The sequence below is a fragment of the Neopsephotus bourkii genome, unplaced genomic scaffold, assembly GCF_033783945.1.
Source record: "Neopsephotus bourkii isolate Nb327-2 ecotype Australia unplaced genomic scaffold, CSIRO-AGI_Nbou_v1 NB_942, whole genome shotgun sequence".
Lineage (NCBI taxonomy): Eukaryota > Metazoa > Chordata > Aves > Psittaciformes > Psittacidae > Neopsephotus > Neopsephotus bourkii.
Window position 1 is genome coordinate 91,522 of NW_026901436.1, and position 12,459 is coordinate 103,980.

At 41.9% G+C, this 12,459-nt stretch overlaps 1 long non-coding RNA gene across 1 annotated transcript; it reads left to right on the forward strand.

Annotated features, from left to right (window-relative positions):
* The first annotated feature begins 1,042 nt into the window (after positions 1 to 1,042).
* LOC133214970 (uncharacterized) lies at positions 1,043 to 12,257 on the forward strand. The gene is made up of 3 exons (XR_009726289.1): positions 1,043 to 2,447; positions 10,246 to 10,405; positions 11,757 to 12,257. It is a non-coding gene; the product is annotated as an uncharacterized LOC133214970 (long non-coding RNA).
* The last annotated feature ends 202 nt before the right edge of the window (positions 12,258 to 12,459 follow it).

Genomic DNA, 12,459 nt, shown 5'->3' on the forward strand with positions numbered 1-12,459 from the left:
GCAGATAATGCTCTGATCCTGTCGGCTTTCAAAGGATCACAGCTTCCTCCCCTGTCTTTATGCCCACTGTACGTGCTGAGAGCTTTCAGAGTGGTAGCTTTGAGTTTTCTGTTTTGCCAGAGAACAGGGATGGAGCAGGTTTCTTTACACTGCCTTGCCAGCCTGATTGGTAAGGAACACCTCCCGAATTAGAAGGATGGGCAGTTCCTTACTGACTCCATCCTTAATGTGAGACAGTTGATGTAACCATGTAAGCGCATTTCATTCCAAGGGAAACTGTATGCTCTGTACAACAGAAATTAACATGCAACATGACAGAAAAGGCAAGGGAAAATGGTAGCATTCTTTTAATCTGTGTTTCTTTCACTGGTGGAATATCTAATGGTGTAAACCACAGTTTTAACCCCCAATATACCAATAATTCCACCCCTATTTTAACAAGCCATGGTCACAAAATGATGAGAGAAGATTATGAATCTGCACACTTAGAGAGACAGCAAAGAGATGCTGTGAAACTGAGTAATTACCACAAGACACACAGACATTAACAGAGATTTGATGTGACCACAGCAATAGCTCCAGGTTTCCTTGACACTTGTCATAGGGCTGATGACTTTGTTGGCCCCTCGCTGTCCTCATGAGCTTGGACAAAGCAGCTGGAGGAAAGGACAGCATCTTCCTGACTTCCACCTAAAATTCCAAAGGTCTGTTGGATTAGTTTTGCTATAATTGGATCATTTCCTTGTGTTGATATATGTGAAAGGCATGTTGCCACTCTGGCTCCTGTCTTGGAAAATCTCAGCTTGTATTCTTGAGCAGAGCATCTTACTGATTTTAAAGAATTCCAACAGGCCACAGGATCGTTTCCTTGTTGAAGGCATGAACAGTTCGTGGAATAATCTGGCTCCTTCTTGTCATCCCATCTCCACCATAGAGTAAGTCTGTAAGGTAAGGACACTTAACAGTTATTAACCTCTGGAAGGTAAGTACCTCACTGCCACACAGTTGTCCTTCTGATCTAATAAAAAATCCCTGCTCCTAATGCGTTTTGGAAGGTTTACATAAAGCTGGTTAGGTTTTGTATGGAAATGATGCACACATTGTTTTTTCTTGAAATCAAGATTAATCAGTCAAAAATCCTGCCTTTAAGGTTTGGGCTTCTTGGAACCAAAAGCTCAAAATGAGATCTGGAAGTTAAGATGGTTAGGAACAGATACAAGCTTTTGCTCAGAACCTCTGGCATTCACAGCACAACAGTAGCACACTGGTCAAACTATTCAGTGTATGATGTACAATGCATTATGACACGTTACAAAAGATGGATTGTACGTGCATCTTTACACAGCTCTGAGATTGTGCCTTCCCTGGGAGGAGAGAATGTGCCAACAGTGATATGTTATAGAACAGTGCTTCACTATATGCAAACTTTTACACAGAGAGTAAAACATGTGAAGGCAGTGGGCCATAAAGTATGTACACACACATAGGAATGCACACACACAAAGCACTCAAGTGCTGTGAAGCACACAATAATAGGGCATCTAGTACCTGAAGACCATCTATATACCTCTACATCTGGAATATGTCATTCACATTAGAGTGAATTTTTCAGTACTAAATAAAACACTTAAAGGAAATATAAGTGAACAAAGACACATTTGAAAATAGGAACATGTGTATTTACAATAGAGATTATTGTATTTGGTCTCTTCATAGCTACTTTGAGGAATATTCACTTTCTGCCATTAAAAATTCATGTACTATAAACATTATAGATGCAAGGGCTCCAATTGTGCAAATTCTAGCACATGATCTTAAGCCTTTGCAAGATAGGTTTAGGATCCTAAGGCCTTGAGCAAATAGACACTCTCAGAAACATTTGCAATCTCAAGCAAAGCAGGGAATATGCTGGCAGATTTGTTCAAGTGCTGCAGCAGGCAAAGAATCTGGTCTTTGAGGAATGCTGGAAAGTCATAGGAAAGGTCACTTTTCATATCGGAATAAAGCACAATAGAAATACATCTTCTGTTCAGTAAAGGGTACCTCTCTGTCACTAAAGCATGAATGCCGTTTGTTTCTCTGCATAATGCAATAGCTTCATATGATGACAGTCTGCATAATTTAGCTTACAGAAATTAATTTAAATGAAATACAGGCTTTAGGTTTAATTCGCATCCTAAATCTTAGTTGTTTTTTTTCTTTTTTAAAGAGATCTACATTAATATGTGATGAAGGTGGTGATTAAATTGCTGTAACCAGCGTGATTATTAGAATTTATCATATAGTCTGGAGCTTCTGAAGTACTGTCTCCAAAAGAAGTAGAAAAGAGATAAACACAGAAATAACTGAGGCATACAGCTACGTGCCATACACTCCGCTGCAGAGGCTGTGCAAGATGATGGCTCTACTGGATACCTCCAAAACCCATTGTGGTGATCCATACCCAGGTATGAGTTATCATATCCAAGCTTTTAGATAGCTGTTGATACACGTAAATGTCATGAAACAGTTGACTCTCTACAGGCCAGACAAACTGATGATGGCTCTCCCTAGACACAGTGTTGAGAACGGTGTAAACTGAGAGAATTTGGATTCTACAGCTTGCTAATGCTTTTGCACAACCTCTTCAGACTCCCTTCACATATAGATGGAGATAACTGTAACCAACTTTACATGCCATTCTGATATACTCTTAGTAAATCGACCTAAGTTTCTTTATAGATACCTTTGTAGTGCCATGGCATTATTATGGGGGATGACAGCTTTCCTGAAGTCTGTGACTTGAACTGCTGCTAGAAACAGGACACAAAGAATTATGGTTCGGCTTGCCAAGCACCATGTAAAGGAATCTGAAATACCTAACAGACAATACAGCATTTACATACAAGCACTGCAATGACTGACACCTCCTAAAGGGTATGGAGACTGTGTGACTGAAAGGCAGGCAGGAACCCTGGGTAGTACTGTACACCTATTGTGTTCAGGGATAGTACACCTACTGTACACTTGGATCCAAACTTATTCTGCAGCTGTATCCAAGCTACTAACCCCCAAAAGCCAACTGGAGAAGGGAAAGCAAAAAAGAGGGAGAGAAAGATTTCTTTGTTTGTAAAGAGGGAATTATTAAGTAACAGGAAAAGAGACAAACATTTTTCAGTGTCTGGCAGCCTGCAACAGCCGACTCACTGCAGGGAACGTTCTCTTTTATTTATACAGAGTGTTTGCACCTAATTAAAGGAAAAGGTAGAAACGTGCAGCACTACCTGGAAGTAATTCAGGGAGCTGACAGGGGAAATGAAGGAAAAGGCATATGCGCCACTTTGTGGGTGGTGTGTCTAACACAGGGACCTGTGTCCCAGCGCTGCTGACCCTGAGAAAGAGCGATTCTTACATCACATTAGGTGTCAGGTGTTGTCATAGGACAGGCCACAACTCATATAAATCATTGTAAAATCATATAAATCAGTGTGAAAATCACACTTCACTTCTTGAAGACGGAGCAGTCTCAAGATAAGCATGAAGGTGGCTGGCCATGCAACAGCAGCCACAGTATGAGTGATGCACAAAATTAACTTCCTTCTTTTTCCTGACCAACAGAGGTAAACCAAATGCCTGCCTGGCTTTGATCGGTGGTATCTGACCAAGGGGAAAGCAATAACTTTTCCTTTCTTCTTTTCCTGCAAGCTTGCAGCAGTTTAATGGGTGAAAATTATGTAGCAGTGTAAAAAAAGTGCTCCAGTTTTGCAATAGGGTTTGTCTTTGGTCCCTGTGGGCACCTGTAAAAGTCTGGGTAGGGACAGAATCTAATACCTTGCCTCAATTCCCACCTTCAGCCTTCAGACAAGCCACTCCTGTTCCAGTTTCACCCTCCTTTTCTCACACCCTCTAACCTTCACCAGCCATGGTCTTCAGTTAGATGCAAGAGAGCAGTTAAATTCAAGGTTACCTACATCTACTTAGGTGGTACGTGCTGTCTGCCTCAGGCTGAGGCTGTGACTCATCTCCCTTGGCACCAGCCAGAGGAAAGACAGTCCCTTTCTACAGATTTTACTGATGCTAGGAGCCTCCTCTGAAGCAGTGTCCACACAAACACCCATACCTGCATCAGTGTGGTGCCATACTGCAGGTGATGCTCTGAGATATACGTCACTGGACACACAGAGCCAACATGGGCCAGCAAGCAACAGCTGAACTCCAGCATTTATCACAGATTCCAAGACTTTCTCTATCCACTCCCATCTTCAGTCCCTCCAGACACCCATGATTCCCATTGCACAGAGACCCAGGAATACTACAGGGCCAGAGCACCCATGGCAGGAAGAGTTTGGCTCCAGCAAATTGATAAGCTCCAGCAGCTCAGCTTTGCTTTCCAAAGGCACAGGTCTAGTTCTCCCTTTTGCAAACAGAACCTTGCGAATACGGGAGAAGGAGGTGTGCAGAAACCCTGAAGTGGCATCTCTCAGAGCTGCAAATGCTCCCAAGCAGGACTGTGGGAAGTACACAAAGCCATGTCTGTAGTGTTTGTCATGCTTCCAGCATTGCAATTAATGTGCCATTTATTTTACTAGTCACCTCATATTTTGACTTTTGTGTCTCAGCCTCCTAAAAGTTTAACTCCATAATAATGTATGTTCCCTGGTCCCTAAGGCACCCTGAATTTCTCATTAGCTGTTAGCTCTGCCCTCTAGTGCTGTGTGCGACACAACTGGATGCTGTGTTACAGACCCATGGCTTTGGATAAAGCCCAGCTGGTGTTTAAAAGCTGAGTGGTCAGATGCTAAACGGCCCAAAATCTACATATTGACTCAGTTTGCTTGACATCTTAGTGCACAGACCTCTGAAATACAGCCCACCTAAACCTCAGCATTTCACAATACCAAATGGGTCAACAAGTTTATGGCATGCTTATGTGGCTATACCTGTGACTTGATCCACTCCACAGGTTCTCAGCTGCTGGGGATGTGACCAAGAGCAAATCCTTTATCTCAGTGCCTGTAGTTCAAGGTCAAGGTGGAACAAAGGCTGGGCCAAACAGAGCACAGGGCTCTGCTGAAGCAAAAGGTTTTTACGGCAGGCTGTCACAGTAAACAGACATGATATGCCAAAATCAGCATGTGGGAGCTAAGATGCTCAGTTCCACTCTCCTCAAATACCTGCATATCTTGCAGAGAGAGATGAAAGAGATCCAGCTGTGAAAGCTAAGTGTGCTAACTGGAGGAAGGGAAAACAGGGAGTGTGGAAGTGTATTTCCTTCCCAAGTATGAATGAGCATCTGTGACCAGAAAGCCTCAAAGCTTCTTCATCGTTTACCTTTCTCATATGCTCTATTGTCTTACTAAAAAGTTAGAGTGACCTTAGTAATGGCATGCTTGGCATCTTAGCTCCAAGATGCTCAGTTCCACTCTCCTCAAGTACCTGCACACCTTGGAGGGAGGTGTGAAAGAGGTCCAACTGTGAAAGCTGCTGAGTGATGTACTAGGACTTTATTCAAAGATCCTTGGAGGAATTAGCATGAGAGAGAGTAGATTGGAAAGGCTAATGTGGATGCAGATGGTACCAAACCACTGAGGGAGCCTGGGGCACTGATGCCTGGAGAGAAGGAGAATAGAAGAGAAAGATCAAGCTCTTCAGGTCTTTGCCTGGGGCAGCCTAATTCCTGTTTTCTCAGTCGTTCCCCCACACACACCCCTGCCCACTGTGGCTTCCCATCTTTTCAGGAAAGATGTTTTATCAGGTTTTTTCTCAAACTCTTCTGCATCTTCTCTCCAACTCTTTAGTTTGTGAGACTTGTGCGGTCACTCAGCTTTTCCAGCAGGAAGAAGGTTGAAGAAGTAGGGCCAGATTTGCTGGACAGACACAGGGCCAAGAGAAGTGCAGTTGACTCAAAGCCAATGTCAGGGTCCTCTGCCAGGTGATGGTATGAGCAGGGGGCAGTTGTCTTGGGCTCTATGATGATACTGAGAACATGGTTTCAAAGAAGATCAAATACCTAAGCAACTTACAACAGCAGACCTACCTGCCACCAGTTTTACAGTGACCAGGTTACACTTTGGGAACACCAGCTTGCATCTTCTCCTTCTCAGTGCAGTGCTCCAGTTTCTGTCAGGGAAAGTGGATACACAATATTCAAACCATAATCACTGGCCAGATAACCATCCACAACATCTAAAGTTCCACCCTTACAGTAAGTCCAGTTGTCAGGAGCTGATTAACACTGAAAGAGCTGTTAAAGTGTGCCCTACAAGCCATAGGGACAACTGGGGTTGGGCAACAACCTAATTTGTGTACCAAACTCAGTAACTGGTTTTAACAGTCTGTGAGTCAGCCCCTTGAACTGGTCAGCTCTTGCAAACAGGTTTGAGTTGAAGTTTGTAATTGGTGTATCCACAAATGTAAGGCTCCTACTGACATTGCAACCATCATGTTTCATTGCCCATGACACAAATAGCAGTGGGCTATTGTTGGCTAAAAAATACATGTGTGCTGTTAATGTTAATTTTAAGCTGACATGAAAACACACACTCTTAGCAGGGGAAGTAGCCAGGATATTTTTATATTAAAATATTTATTCAAAAAAAGAAAAGAAGTATTCTCCCTCATTTGGAAAAGAAAACCAACACTGTGTGTCCTCAAAGAACTGATCATTTTAGCTCTATAAGCAAATCTGTAGTAACTCTGGATACCTGGGCCAGTCCAGGGGTTGAATATTGCTCTTGAGGAGATTACTCATTGTATTTTGAATATAGAAGTCATATATTTCATTTTCAAATGAAATCAAACCGTGCCCTGGAGTTCGGAACATCTGCAGTTTGTAACTGCACAAAGAGGCTGGTAGAACTGAATCCAAACAGCAGCTTTTTGTGAGTACGTGCATGCGTGCATGCACACGCACACACGGGTGTGCTTGTGCGGGTCTATGAGACAGAGGCAGGGAAAGAACGAAAGAGAAGTGTTTTCCTTGCTCCTTCATTTTTGCAGCTCAGGACCTGGCACTAGGTGATTTCCAGGCACAGATCTAACGTTGCAGACCTCATCATATGCTGATACCTCCACAATTAGGTTTGTAGCTAAAGCTTCCCACTTGGAGAACTTTTTTCTGTGCATCTTACGAGCACGTGATGTGTTTCAGTAAATGTCTGATAAAGATGCTCTAAAGCATGAAATGAGGCTAGAATTAAAGCTCAGTATTTGGAAAGAAAAAACATTATGGAATAGGAAAGTCATTCTTGAAGGTAACTGTAACCAGTATTTAATAGTACAATAAATATTATCTGATTTCAGTAGCTGAGGCACTGCTGACCAAGCTACTTTATTAAAAGCTTACTTGAAATCAGCAATGTATTTACTGACCAGTGGATAGTGCCTAAAATAAGACCTGCTCATTCTGTTTCAGTCTATGATTATAGAGTATTTACCAATCCATCTTTTATCTTTATCTTACTGGTTTTTTGTGGTGTCTTTCAGTTTCTTTGTTGTTCTTGTGGAGCATATAGTTACTAATAAGACAAGCAGTCTTCAGGAAGGAGAGGTGGATGCATGGGAGCTTTGCAGATGAATGCGAGTCCAAATATTCTGTGCCTCTGATTGTAATAGAGAGAGGTTTATTGTTTTAGTGTTTCAACATTCTTTATTAGTCAGGGTTGTACCACTAGAACATTCTTGGCTTTCCATCCAAGTCACAATATTGCTGCTTCTATGGTTCTCCTTAGACTTCTCTGGTTTCTTGTTCAGCCCTCAGTGAGAATCCTTCCATCCAGGTGGAGTGTATAAGGAACCTCTTATTTTGGGCTTTGCATTTGAAATCTGAGGGATAAAAATTCCTGATGTTTACCCTAGATTAAATATGACTCACCAACTAAGTATAGCAGAGGTAAATCCAGCCTCCTGACCTATGTACATAACTTACTGATGCCTCTTTGTTCCACGGGGACACAGGATGCACAGAATGGCTAAACAGGGAACTAAACATGATGCATCTATTTCACAAGCTGTAAGAAAGAGTAGATGAATGTTATAGCCAGAATTCTTGCAAATTCACTGACAGATTTAAAAGGAGATGGGAGGCAGTTCAATGTACATTGAGTAGGACAACTTGGATTTGGGGAGTAGAGAGAAAAACATCTAAAAGTCTAATAAAAGAAGAATGAAAAGACAATTCTACATCAACTGATAGGGATAGGAATGCTACAAGAGACACACCAGCAAAAAATATACAGAGGGATAAAATTGGAAGAAATTCTAAAAATGAGAACTTTGAAGAAATATCCAGAATTCAGTGTGTTTTGCTGAACTACTCTTTCAAGCCTTCTGAAAGCCAGACACCACGTATAGTCAAGCTATAGAAGAGTAGACAGAGCCCTCAGCAGAGATATATACCTGCTAGAGGAAACAAATCTTGCAGGTTTCATTTCAGACCTAAGAACTTAAAGAGTGTTCCCCCAACCCAACCCTCAAAGATCTCTGCATTTCAAGTTAACTTGGCCCTCCAGAAGACACATATAAGCAGAACAACATGAGTGTGCAACATTTCAAAGCTTGAGAACACCTAGTCTCCAGAGGTCCACATGCTGACCATTTGCTTAGGCAGGGCTAATCCTTGGTTAAATACTGGCACAGCTTCAAATAATTAATTACAGATACAGAGCTATTTATGGTGCTGATAGCTTCCAGAGCCTCAGAGCAGCTGCTGTACTGAAAGGGTACATATATGCAGGATGATGTTTCCTCTTTGCTTTGCTTTGCTCTCTCTCTTTCTCTATGTCTGTGAACACTGCCAGCCTTCCACTTCATCTCTCTTTCCACCCTTGTTTTCCTTTGTTTTCTATTTCATCTATTAAGTTGCTGCCCCTCCTACCCTAATTCCTAACTAAAAACTTCTCATGTCTTTATTCATACTAATTTGTTCACTTTCTTACTTCTGTCATTCCATGCTTACCTATGAAAAATAAAACCAAAGATGAAGGGAACAAGATGAAGGATTGTGACTCTAGTGGGTTATTGCACATCTCATGCTGTTTGGTACTTGAAGCCTTAGCATAGGGCTGGGGCTTGACTTGAGAAATAGCAATTTCTAGTTGGAAAAGAGAAAGCAGCCTTCTAGCACACGTGGTTTCTGAGAAAACATTATCTGAGCATACCCTGAAGGCTCGGAAACCAAAGGCAAATAAAAGGAACCTCAGATTGATTCTTTTTAAGCCAGAAGGCAAATAAAAAGGAACTCCAAATTGATTATTTTTAAGCCACCCTCATCACATATGAGTTTGGAACACCTAGCACTGGCAACACTGCAACGCAGATCAAGTGGAGGATTTGCCAAAACTCAATCTGAGCTTCCTCCATCCATTTGCTTCCTCTTCTACTCTTACCTATTTATTAGCACAGGATTTCTAAAGACTGACCATTTAAACCTATCACCTACAAATTAGCAAACCAGCAGTGTGCACCCTGAAAACTGGAGAAAAGAAGCAGCAGTGACTGAAACAAGGAATAGAGGGATTTTGGGAACGCTGTGCTTCCTCCCTTCTCAATTCCTAAATGAGGATGGGTGCTGATTTTGGCTCTGAAACCAACATGCTCTTCCAGCTCATTTCTAGGGCACATGGCCTCGTGTGGCCACAGATAGCAAATGATGACAAAAACGAGCAGTACTGTGACAGTGCAGGCAAGTGGTGAACATGATTTGTTCTCAGGTTCCCAAGGGTGAGAAGGGCACATGCTAAGCCAAAACACCGTCTTCCTCCTGGGTCTGGAGGGGATTTGGTTTCCTCCAATTTGCTTTGATTTGCTTTTAACAACCATGCCTCAGAAATGGCCTAGCTTAAATGAGAAACTTCTCCTAATTGTGATGTACAAAAAGTGTTTAACTCTCATCTTCTATTTTGTTTTGTTAGGAGAGGGAGCAGCGGCATCAAAAAATGAGTTGCAAGTGTTCCCTGTTCTTAGTTGTTTCCTTCTGTTTGTGCAGCTCAGGTGTCTGGCACCCTGGTAGGTGTCATGGTATTTTTTGTCTGATTAACAGGCTGCAAAACACACAACATGCTCCTCTCTGTGCAGCTTCTACCTGATTTTTCAGTCATTTTCAGGCATGGATCCATCCATTCCACTCGAAGCTGATCTAAAGCTCAGAAATCAGAAAGAGCAAAATGCATACAGGAAATAGCATACAATGAAGAAAACCAGCTATTTACAATTACAGAGACTGGGTTTTTCCAAGAAGTTCTGATTTGTGTATTCTTCTGCCCACAGTGTTTCAGTGTCTGCGCTGGATATTTTGATGGATCTGAACTGGAATGACGTTCAACACAGAAGAGACAGAAACAAGTGCAGAAACCTTGGCAGTGCTGCTGTTGGCTGTTTGCTGGTGGTGAGGATATGGAGACTAATCAACAGTGTAGCTCAGCACACGGTGAGTTAGGGCTTAATTCCTGAGAATAAGCCATGGAAAGGATTCAGCAATCCCTGTCCAAACTGAGCCTAACACGAGAGATTTATGGGTGTATCATAGCGATGCATGCCCGCTGTGAACATATGTATGTTGTGAGGAAGCTGAATGTTTCTGAAGTCTCAGCAATACTAAGAGAATATAGATGGAGGTCCACCTTTCCAGAAGTGCATGAAGCTCTTTCTACATGTTAACATCACCCTGTTCCTCCTCTATGTGCATGCACACCTATCCCCCTCCTGAACCTTCTTGTTGTTTTCAAGCTTTCATGTTACTGGGTAAACGGGGATAAAATGGAGTCTAAACTTATCCCCTGCCTCTTTAGGTGAAATGCACAGGAAGGTGCTTAAAATCAGCAACAGTATCTGAGGCTGAATGGTGCATTTAGGAGCTGCAGCATCTTTTTGAAAGTCAGAGGGTCTCAGATAGAGCCAAACTGTTTGAAAAATTCCTGACTGTAATGCTCATTTGTCCAGTTCATAAATCTGCCTTTCCATTCTTCAAAGTGCCAAAAAGCTATCTAGCCAGACATCCAGCTTTTATAAGACAGTCTAACAAGCTGTCTGGCTCAATTAGTTGAACTCTGATGGTGCTCCAGGTTTTCAGTCAGTAGACCACTTTGTAAGGAAAATATCTACTTGCAGACCCTGTTCCTTTCTAGTAATGGTGGCTTAATCTACCACATTATAGTTCTAAAACATTTTATTCAATGAACCACAAGAAAAAGCTCTGCCATCCATCCACACACCGCAATTTCAGCTCCTCAGTTCCTCTGCCTTGTTTTCTTGGCCTTCTTCACTGTAAATGGTGGAAGTGATACTCTGTATGGGCTGGTTGTGCATAACATGATGTGAAAAGTAGAGAAGCTGCGTACTTGGTTATGACTGAGGGATTCTGAGTACAAAAGTACCCTTTGGGATTTCTTCAGCCTGAGCTCACTCTGTTCTGGATAATCCCCTAACAGGCTGTTCTATATGACTGCAGATGTAAGTGGTCTCACAGAAGCAGGGCTTGATATTACCAGGTTAGACTGTATATGGTTATATCCAATTGCTGTTTCCATTATAACTTCTAGTGAAAAGATGGTGTGGCTCAGTGAAACAGAAACAGTCCTCATCAAAGCACAGTTGGGGCTTTTAATCAATGAAGAGTAAAATAGCCACCAGAGTTACAGTTTTGTTGTGATGCCAATTCCTATATTACAATGCTTAAGAAAGTAACTGTTTTCCCCTCTAACTGCCCAACTAACCTAATTCTTCAAGTTTTACCCTTGGCAGTCAGCATATATACAGAGCAGTTTCTTTTCACCTGACAGATGCACAGAGGCATTCTCACCTTTCTGTGTTTCTACTGTTGGCCACTACTGGCTTCAGCAACATTCCCCCCAGTGCTCCCAAGAGCTTTGGTGATCCCTCACTAGTGATGTAGGCATCAGTAAGGCAGCCACACAGACAAGACTTTAAGGAAAATCCAACCAGAGACCTGAAAAACTGAAGACTCAAAATGAGTTGCTCCCACCAATTTTCATGCACGGTTTTCCTTTTTTCATGTTGGCCAAGCAAAACTTATTCAAATATGCTCTGTTAATCTGACTGAAAATTGACAGTGATAAAACTCTGTATTGCAACACAGAAAATAGGTAAATACACAATGGGAATGCAGTGCTAATAGAGCTTATATGCTTTTTGGATTTACTGCGCTTCAGCAAGCAAATTCAGCAAACCCATATTTTTGTCTGTGCTTAGTTTCTGGATTCTGACCAACCTCTAGCAATACCAAATGAATCCAGTTAAGATGCTACTTCTGTATACTACACGGTTAACTGCACACAAAATTTTCATCTAAGTGCTGAAGGCACAACACAACTCCTTATCATACTGTATGAAGCAAGTATCAGAGAAGAAAAGCTATTTTTAAACTAGTCTCACTGTCTTCAGCACGTTTTAGAGCAGCTCTTATTTTCATAAACTTCACAAGTTCATATGCTATTTTTATGAGAGATAATAATCAGGATCATG